We start from the raw sequence: 9647 nt of genomic DNA, 5'->3' as shown, positions 1-9647 counted from the left end.
TTTTTTTTTTTTTATTTTTATTCCGGTAAAATGGCTACATAGTGCAGAGCCATATAAACATAAACATAAATATGTATAAACATAAATATAAACATAAATATTAACATAATTGGCGACCTCCGTGGTGTTGTGGTCAAGACGCTTGACTCACAAACGGAAGGTTCTGGGTTCGATTCCCGGTAAGAACCGAAGTGATTTTCTCAAGCTTGGGTGTTCTGTGCTGTAATTCACCACTGTAATTGGGCCTTCTAGTCTGTTGTGGTGCAAAAAAAAATTACAAAAAAATAAACATAAAACAAAGTTTTATATTTGCAGCACTTATGGTGGTCTCAGCATATCCCGCCATCGCTCGAACAACGGTGAATAGATCCACCCTGCAGTAGCTTGGAGAAGTACGTAATTAGGGCTTTTCAGGCGTTCCCATAGGCTCTAATCTCTTTGACAAAGTAGGGCAGCGAAGGTGTCTACTCGTCAAGCTGTAAACATTTCGGAGGCACTGCAATACCTAGGCAGTCCAAATAATTGCCTGTATGAATTATTATACGCGACCCTTCATTTATTCTATGCTGTTTGCGTATAATTGTGCCATAGTTCCGCTGTATCTATGGACGTCAATTACGAAATAAAGATGGTTTTCTTCACTCGTTACTGCACTGAAAGAAGCGTCTTGCTAGCATAGAGGCCCTGACATTCATGGCTCTTCTCTGTCTCTCTATGTTCTGATCATCTTTACAATCATCAGTCCACATGTGCCCTAAATACTTGACTTTTTATTTAGGCAGGTAGGATTTAATGTAAAGTTTATTTTGGCATCAATAACTAATTATCCGATTTGGTGGAGATTTCTTAGTTTGCTTCTAATACCTTCAAATCACATCATAGTATACTTTTAATGAAACTTTTTTATCAAAATAAATACAAAACATATCAATCAAAATTCCCTTTATCACAAAACATAGATTAAAATAGCCTAATTGATAAAAATCTTCTTAAATCAGCGAGCGACCAGCAGTCATCAGGCTGCAGAAGTCCAGACAGAGCTGAGAGAAATATGAGCAACTTATCACACACTCGAGTAGTACCGCATTGTTCCAGTCTTAATTAAATTTTAAAAAGGCAGTTTTTAACTTGGCGAGTACGTTTTTTGTCTTGGATTCTTAGTGTTGCCTATGCTAGCACTAATCCTGTAAAACTCTACCTTCATTTCATTATTGTATTTTATAAAATGATATTTCCATCGTTATATTTTTTAATTAGTATGTAAATTACGTGGTCGCAACGCGTTCTCTATCCCCTAGAAAGCGTTTAGAACAGTACTTGTTGCCGACGTAAAAGTACATGCACCAACTTGGCGGCCCTTCCTGGGGTTTTAATGTAGCATAGGAGGCTTCAGTATGTGTAAGCGATCTACCACCTCCTCAATAAAGACTAGTATTTGTCACTTTCGGGGGTGGTGATCGCCATACTGAAGCCCACATATAGATTAGAATTCATGAAAATATTTGTATGCCCATAATGTGTTTTTATGTTGTTCTGTATAAGTGTTGATCGCCGCGCGGTCGGCGGGGAACTGCGGCCGGTAGCGGGAGGGTGGGGACCTTATACGTGGCGCGAGAGAGACCGATAGAGCCGGCAAATGTGCTCGCTATCTCTCTCGCCGCGTGATTGGTCAACCTAGCACCGCCCGCTATTGGCCTAGCCCACCGCCGCACGGCAAAATGTTGTATATATAGCCCCGCCGGGGAAAAATAAAGTCAGTCATCTCACCACACTACTAAGGCTTTCTACTCTCCACTTCACCTCCCTACCTCGCTTCAAACCGGACCTCATCGCCACCTGGATTCGAACACCGCTACCCCCCTGGACTTGGAACTCGGATACTCTTTGGATTGGATTTTGGACCCCGGATAATTTGGACCCTTGGATACTTCCCCGGAACACACCCCGCCGTTCCCACCGACGGAGAGATACCGGCCTTACAACCCGGTTGCCTGACTCAGGATTGCGGCCGCCAGCGCTACTCGCTAGCGACCCCGCAAGGGATCTCTAGGCGACGATACCTCCCCCGGAGCTTATCGTTCGTCGGCCGAGGCCCGCCTACGCCCGGCCACTCTGCGTTTGACACCAGCACCTATAGAAATACAGTTCTTGTGACGGGCGCGATTGCTACGGACGAAGCAGTGATCCGCCGCGTCTGTTACAAGTTGGTCCTTCGAGCCGGATATTCATCGCAGAGCGCCTAGAGATGACTTCGAGAACCCCTTCACTCCGCTCGGGTCGAGGAGGCACGGAACCGAGAGAAGACCCTGCTACAGATCAGGACTCAGCCGAGTCGGACACATCCGAAGATACAGTCCAGCGGCTGAGGACGCAGGTTCGAACGCTCCGTGCTTCACTACACGATCAAGACCGACGCGTGCCCTTGGAGACGAATCCCGAGCCCGCGCCGCGTACTACGGATATGGACGGCATCATGACGGTGCTGTCAAAAATGGCGATTCTACTAGAGGCTTCGCAAGGAAGAAGCCCGACTTCAGCCCCAGAGGACGTTAGCAGAGTCGGCGCCATGATAGCGCGCCAATCTACTGCCAAGGACCTACCCGCCTTCGCCGGAGAGCCGCAGGAATGGGCTACTTTCAAATCGCAGTACACTCAGTCGACGGAGATGTGCTGCCTTTCGGATCCAGAAAACCTCCTGCGTCTACAGCGTGCGTTAAAAGGACGGGCAAGAGAATCTGTGTCGTCATTACTAGTGGATCCAAGCCAAGTGAGGGTGATAATGAAGACGTTGGAGCTACACTACGGCCAGCCGGACATTGTAGCGTCTTCCTTGTTGGAAAAAGTGAGAAGGCTCCGCTGCATACAGAACGACGGATCTACGCAAGCATTAGTAGATCTGTCTAGTGCAGTTCGGAACGCGATAGCGACCTTAGAAGGCTTCGGTGGCGATTACATGTCTACGCCACAACTACTAAGTGAACTAGTGAGCAAGTTACCGCTGTGCATGAAGTCTCTCTGGTGGTACAGCAGAAGAGGAAACCGGGTGAGGCCCTCCGCGAAGGATTTCGCGCTCTTCTTGGAAGATTTAACGGAATCTTCGATGATAGGCGGCGGAATAGAGCCGCAAGTGTACAGCGGAAAACAACGCGAGAAGCCACAGAAGCGAGAACAAGTGCATACAGTGATTTCAACAGAGGGAAACGGGAAAAGTGTAGCGTCATGTGTTTTGTGCGGACGAGGACATTTACTACAAACGTGCCAGGAATACATAGAGTGTAGTATTTCGGAAAGATGGGACATAGTGAAGCGAAAGAATTTGTGTTTTTCGTGTTTATCGAACACTCATCGGGCGATAAAGTGTAGAAATGTAAAAAAGTGCGGCCTCGATGGATGTCGCCGAACACATCACAAGACATTACACGACAGAAATAGTACCGATATCAGTGAAGCTCGGTCTAGCGCCGATATACGAGCGCCAGATAATAATGCCCGCCGCGACACGCCTGCAGCGGCGGGCGCCGGGGGAAACAGACCGACCGCGAACGAAACCCGCGCCGCGAGTTCAAACGAAAGAAACTACGATTACGGCCACAGTTCGCGGACGAATAATATAGTGACGAGCACCTACGCTCGGGAGGAACCGGTCCTCCTAAAAGTGATTCCCGTCATGTTAAGTGGTCCGCGAGGACGAGTGAACGCGTACGCGTTACTAGATGAGGGATCAACCGTGACATTGATTGACGCAAAAATAGCAAACGACATCGGCGCGCCGGGAGAGACTCGAGGATTAAAAATCCACGGTGCCGGCGGAATGTGCGTAACAGATAGTGCATCAAGAAAAGTCACAATTAAAGTGCGCGGAGTTACGGAAGATTTATTCACTCTCCGCGCAAACACAATACAGAAGCTGAGTCTGCCGCTACAGCCCGTGATTGAAGGGGAAGGCAGGATGCGACAAGTGTGCCCGCAGTTACTCATCGGCCAAGATAACGCCTCTCTCATAGTGACGAGAGAGGCACGGAGATGCGGGGAATACATCGCCTCAGTGACAGCCTTAGGAAAGGTGATACACGGTGGGCGGACACGCCAGACTAACGCCAGCATACTAATGGCGCTTAGTACAGAACAGAGACTAGAAAATCTAGTTAAACAAAATTACGCCGTCGACGCGTTAGGTATAAGTTCGACAGCCAAGATATCGCGTCAGGAGGCGCGAGCCACAGAAACCATGAGAGCCACGACACGTTTCCTACCGCAAGGACAGTACGAGACAGGGCTACTGTGGAAAGACAATCGAATATGTTTACCGGATAATCGCCGTACAGCGCTGAATCGATTTTTAAGCATAGAGAAAAAGTTCAGTAAAAACAGTGAATTCGCCGCGGCTTACAAGTTAAAGATTAAAGAATATCTAGACAAGGGGTATGCCCGGGAACTGACGCTGGCTGAAAGACAAGACACTGCGAGTGGGCTTTGGTTTTTGCCGCATTTCGCAGTGACGAACGTGAATAAACCGGATAAAATACGGATAGTATTTGACGCCGCCAGCCGCTGCAACGGGAAGTCATTGAACGACATGTTGGCCAACGGCCCGGACCTTCTCTCATCGCTTATGGGAAATATAATGCGATTTCGCGAGGGAAAGATCGCGCTGGCAGCAGATATAAGGGAGATGTTTCTCCAAATTAAAATAAGAAAAGAAGACCAGAGGGCGCAGCTGTTCCTCTGGCGCGATAGTCCCGAAGAAGAAATTCGGGAAATGATTATGACGTCGATGACGTTCGGCGCGGCGTGTTCACCGAGCAGCGCACAGTACGTGAGAAATCAAGTCGCAGAAGATCACGGGCAAGAGATGGCCGCCGCCAGGGATGCTGTGCGAAATAAATTCTACATGGACGACTATATGGATGCCGTAGACAGTGCAACAGAGGCGATACAACTGCGCCACGATGTCAGCGAACTACTACGGCGGGGCGGATTCATCCTCGCGAATTGGGCGAGTAATGATCCCTCCGTAATGGAAGCGATTCCTTCAAGTCTGAGAGGGAAAAGCGCACGCGAAATAATTAGCGGAACCTCCGTAACAGAGAGGGTCCTCGGCATCAAATGGGACCCGGTGACAGACGAGTTTCAATTTAAATTTAAAGTGTCACGGGAGGTTCCAACAGAGAGGCCTACAAAACGGCAGATGCTAAGTGAAGTTATGAGCATTTTCGATCCACTCGGTTTCGTAGGGTGTTTGACAATACGCCCGCGAATACTGCTACAAGATGTGTGGCGCTCCCACATAGAGTGGGACGAACAAGTGAATGAAGAACACGCAGAGAAATGGCGCACTTGGGTGGACATATTACGCAATACCGAGTGCGCTATACCGCGGCGCGTATCGAGCGCCAAGGGCCAGCCAGTAGAGCTGCACGTATTTTCCGATGCCTCGGAGCAAGCGAGCTGCGCCGTAGCCTACATCGTGGAGGAGAACGCCGCCGGAAGGAATGCGACGTTCATGGCTAGCAAGTGCCGAGTTAGCCCGCTACGAGCGCTATCAATTCCACGCCTGGAATTACAAGCCGCGCTCATGGCCGCGCGACTGGCGGCCACAATTAAGAAAGAATGCGGAAGTAATATACGCGAAACCTACTACTGGACAGATTCTACTACGGTGCTGTGCTGGGTCCAGAGTGATTCGCGCATCTTCACGCCATTTGTAGCCCACCGCCTAGGGGAAATAGATGAGCTAACGAACGCTCAAGAGTGGCGGTGGGTACCAGGAAAGAAGAACCCCGCTGATCTCGGGACGCGGGACGGCGAGATACCAGACATCTCCCCGGCCGGCATGTGGTTCAGTGGGCCGAGTTTCATAAAGAAAAATAAAAGTCAATGGCCGCCGCTCAAGGTAATAACGGCGACCCCGGATACAAGCAGTGAAATAAAGTGTGCGAACAGTGCCATCGTGATGACAGCCCTCCCGGACGAAAGAAGATTTTCCTCCTGGCGGAGACTGATCAGGACTACAGCGTGGGTGTTGCGCTTCATAAACCGCTGCAGGAAAAAGAATACAGGAAGCGCGACACTCATCGCCCCGGAACTCAAGGCATCAGAGAGGGCGTGGATACTCATAAGCCAGACAGACAGTTACCACGCCGAGATAGCCGCAATTAGACGGGGGGAGTGCCTCCCGCGGAACAGCCGCCTGCTGGGCCTCACTCCCTACCTCGATAAAGATAGCGTCCTCAGAATGGGGACGCGAATTATGGAAGCCCCCGCGGTGAGCGAGCAACTAAAGGCGCCCGTCATACTGGACGGAGCGCACGCCTATACGCGTCTATTGATAAGGCATTATCACGAGTCGCGGCAACACGCAAGTACAGAGCGGACACTCAGCGAACTCAGACAACAGTTCTTTATAACACGATTACGGACAAATATAAGGAAAATTATATACGAGTGCCGCTACTGTCGAATACAGAAGGCCCGCCCGCAGCCTCCGCTCATGGGACAGCTGCCTGCCGGCCGACTCGATCATCACGTAAGGCCTTTTACCCACTGTGGGGTGGACATGTTCGGGCCCGTATACGTAACTATCGGAAGACGCCGGGAGAAACGATACGGGGCCCTGTTTACGTGCATGGTTACGAGGGCCGTGCATATTGAAATTACACCGTCGTTGAGTACTGACTCGACGGTGCAGGCCCTCAGAAGGATGGCGGCCCGCAGAGGACATCCGACAACGCTCTACTCGGACAACGGGACGAACTTCAGAGGCGCAGACAAAGAGATGGCGGCCGCCATGAAGGAACTAGCCCACGATCCCGAACTACAGAACGAGGCGACAAGGAGAGGGATCAAATGGGTGTTCAACCCGCCATCGGCGCCACACATGGGGGGAGCCTGGGAACGGCTCGTCCGGTCGATAAAGGGGGCGCTTATGGTGATTCTAAAGGAACAAGCCCCCCGAGAGGAAACGCTAATGACAGCGATAGCGGAGGCCGAGTACACAGTAAACACTCGGCCCCTAACCCACGTCTCGCTTGATAGCCGAGACGACGCTCCGCTGACTCCGATGCACTTTCTCATCGGGTCGAGCGGGGCCCAGCCGCATCTGGCCGATTACAGAGACGCGCCGCCCGAACTGTGCCTCAGAAAACAATGGCGGGTGGCGCAGAAACTAGCCGACGCATTTTGGAAAAGATGGATGAGGGAATATCTCCCGACGTTGGCACAGCGACGGAAGTGGCAACAGGCCGCCACACCGATCATGGTCGATGACCTGGTCATAATAACGGACGCCGCCCTCCCGCGGAATGAATGGCCGCGGGGACGCGTCATAGCAGTCACACCAGGGAAGGATGGACAAGTCAGGAGCGCCCGGGTCCAGACAGCCACCGGAACCTACACACGACCCGCCGTCAAGCTCGCCGTGTTGCAAATCAAGGACGACGTCGGCGCAGAGATGCCTCCTCGGCAGGGGGGAGTGTTGCCGACGTAAAAGTACATGCACCAACTTGGCGGCCCTTCCTGGGGTTTTAATGTAGCATAGGAGGCTTCAGTATGTGTAAGCGATCTACCACCTCCTCAATAAAGACTAGTATTTGTCACTTTCGGGGGTGGTGATCGCCATACTGAAGCCCACATATAGATTAGAATTCATGAAAATATTTGTATGCCCATAATGTGTTTTTATGTTGTTCTGTATAAGTGTTGATCGCCGCGCGGTCGGCGGGGAACTGCGGCCGGTAGCGGGAGGGTGGGGACCTTATACGTGGCGCGAGAGAGACCGATAGAGCCGGCAAATGTGCTCGCTATCTCTCTCGCCGCGTGATTGGTCAACCTAGCACCGCCCGCTATTGGCCTAGCCCACCGCCGCACGGCAAAATGTTGTATATATAGCCCCGCCGGGGAAAAATAAAGTCAGTCATCTCACCACACTACTAAGGCTTTCTACTCTCCACTTCACCTCCCTACCTCGCTTCAAACCGGACCTCATCGCCACCTGGATTCGAACACCGCTACCCCCCTGGACTTGGAACTCGGATACTCTTTGGATTGGATTTTGGACCCCGGATAATTTGGACCCTTGGATACTTCCCCGGAACACACCCCGCCGTTCCCACCGACGGAGAGATACCGGCCTTACAACCCGGTTGCCTGACTCAGGATTGCGGCCGCCAGCGCTACTCGCTAGCGACCCCGCAAGGGATCTCTAGGCGACGATACCTCCCCCGGAGCTTATCGTTCGTCGGCCGAGGCCCGCCTACGCCCGGCCACTCTGCGTTTGACACCAGCACCTATAGAAATACAGTTCTTGTGACGGGCGCGATTGCTACGGACGAAGCAGTGATCCGCCGCGTCTGTTACAGTACTGCTGGTCTCGAAATTTTGACACTAGCATCTCGAGAGTATTGAAAATATCCAGAGACTCTCGAAATTTCGAGAGTTTCAAGTCTCGAATGGAAACCCTAGTCCCAACTCAACCCTGGAGTTTCGTCCCGTGGAGTTGGGACATAAGTCCCAATAAAATTATGTAGTAAATAAATAAAATAAGTCCTTTGCATTCATTCGCGCCTGGGCAATATTGACGAAAACAACGGCTCATTAAAACAATGCTACCCTTTCATTTCTAAACAAAGTGCAACTCACGCCCTCATTTGATTATTTAATTAGATTCAATGCACATTATAAAATTTAATTAGACTGATTTTCTTACTTAAATACGAAATGACAGCTGGTTTAGCGCAAAAAATTGACTTTTTCGAAAACTTCAAGCTCTGGTTGAGGGCTAAAAGTAGTATCAAATATTTTTTTTTGATATTTCTTGCATTCCGAGTAATTCAAAAGGCAACTTTTAAGACCCCTATCATTTCAAAATTCTGAAAAAAAAAATATCGGCCCATCCTACGGATTATCTGCTTTCATGTTACAATAAATAATTTTTATACGATTCGATTGAAATACTAATGTAGCGCCTTATAAACCATGAGGCGCAGAAACGGAATATTGATGAATAAATATAAATTTCAGGTTAATTACATTTTTGTCCTGTTTTGTTGGTATTTATGAAAATTTTCGATAAAGCCTAGTAAAAATATGCTAAGTAAACAGTACCATAAGTGTTAATATTGAAAGAATAAAGACATAAGAGAACGGACGGTACAACTTTCGAGGGCAATTTTATTGTCATAAGGGGAGGCAGTACTACGCATATACTACGGATGCTTTCTGAGAGTGACAATGCGAGGTTGCTTTATAAGACATACATTTCTCGATGCCCTGAACGTCCACTGCGTCAGTACACAAGTCGTCGGGAGGATGCATAAAAGTTGGAAGCCTACAGAGAGATCTGGAGGTTGTTTGTAAACGTCACATGCTCTAAATAGGGAGCGTACAAGGACGATTATGATGATGATAAATGGTAACTTGTGGAGAGTTAATCAAAGAAATAACGAAACAACAGTAAATAATATAAATAATTATGTAAATCATATCGAAATAAATCGATGTTTTTGATTAAGATGTGGGTACAAATTGATGACACACACACGTGCGAAATTAATTAACCAGAAATCTAGTACATCGACCGAAGAAAGCAATTTAGCATTTTCTTATATTGTACAAGACGAACTTATACACATGAATCAAACTCTTAATAA

At 49.1% G+C, this 9647-nt stretch overlaps 1 long non-coding RNA gene across 1 annotated transcript; it reads left to right on the top strand.

The window, feature by feature from the left end:
• Window positions 1–8889, top strand: LOC148281645 (uncharacterized). Its single transcript, XR_015822310.1, has 2 exons — window positions 1–1313; window positions 8358–8889. It is a non-coding gene; the product is annotated as an uncharacterized LOC148281645 (long non-coding RNA).
• The last annotated feature ends 758 nt before the right edge of the window (window positions 8890–9647 follow it).

The sequence above is a fragment of the Micrasema longulum genome, unplaced genomic scaffold (assembly GCF_059751315.1).
Source record: "Micrasema longulum isolate JH-2025_06_02 unplaced genomic scaffold, ASM5975131v1 h1tg000428l, whole genome shotgun sequence".
Classification (NCBI taxonomy): Eukaryota; Metazoa; Arthropoda; class Insecta; order Trichoptera; family Brachycentridae; genus Micrasema; species Micrasema longulum.
This window is presented reverse-complemented; position numbering and strand designations above follow the sequence as displayed.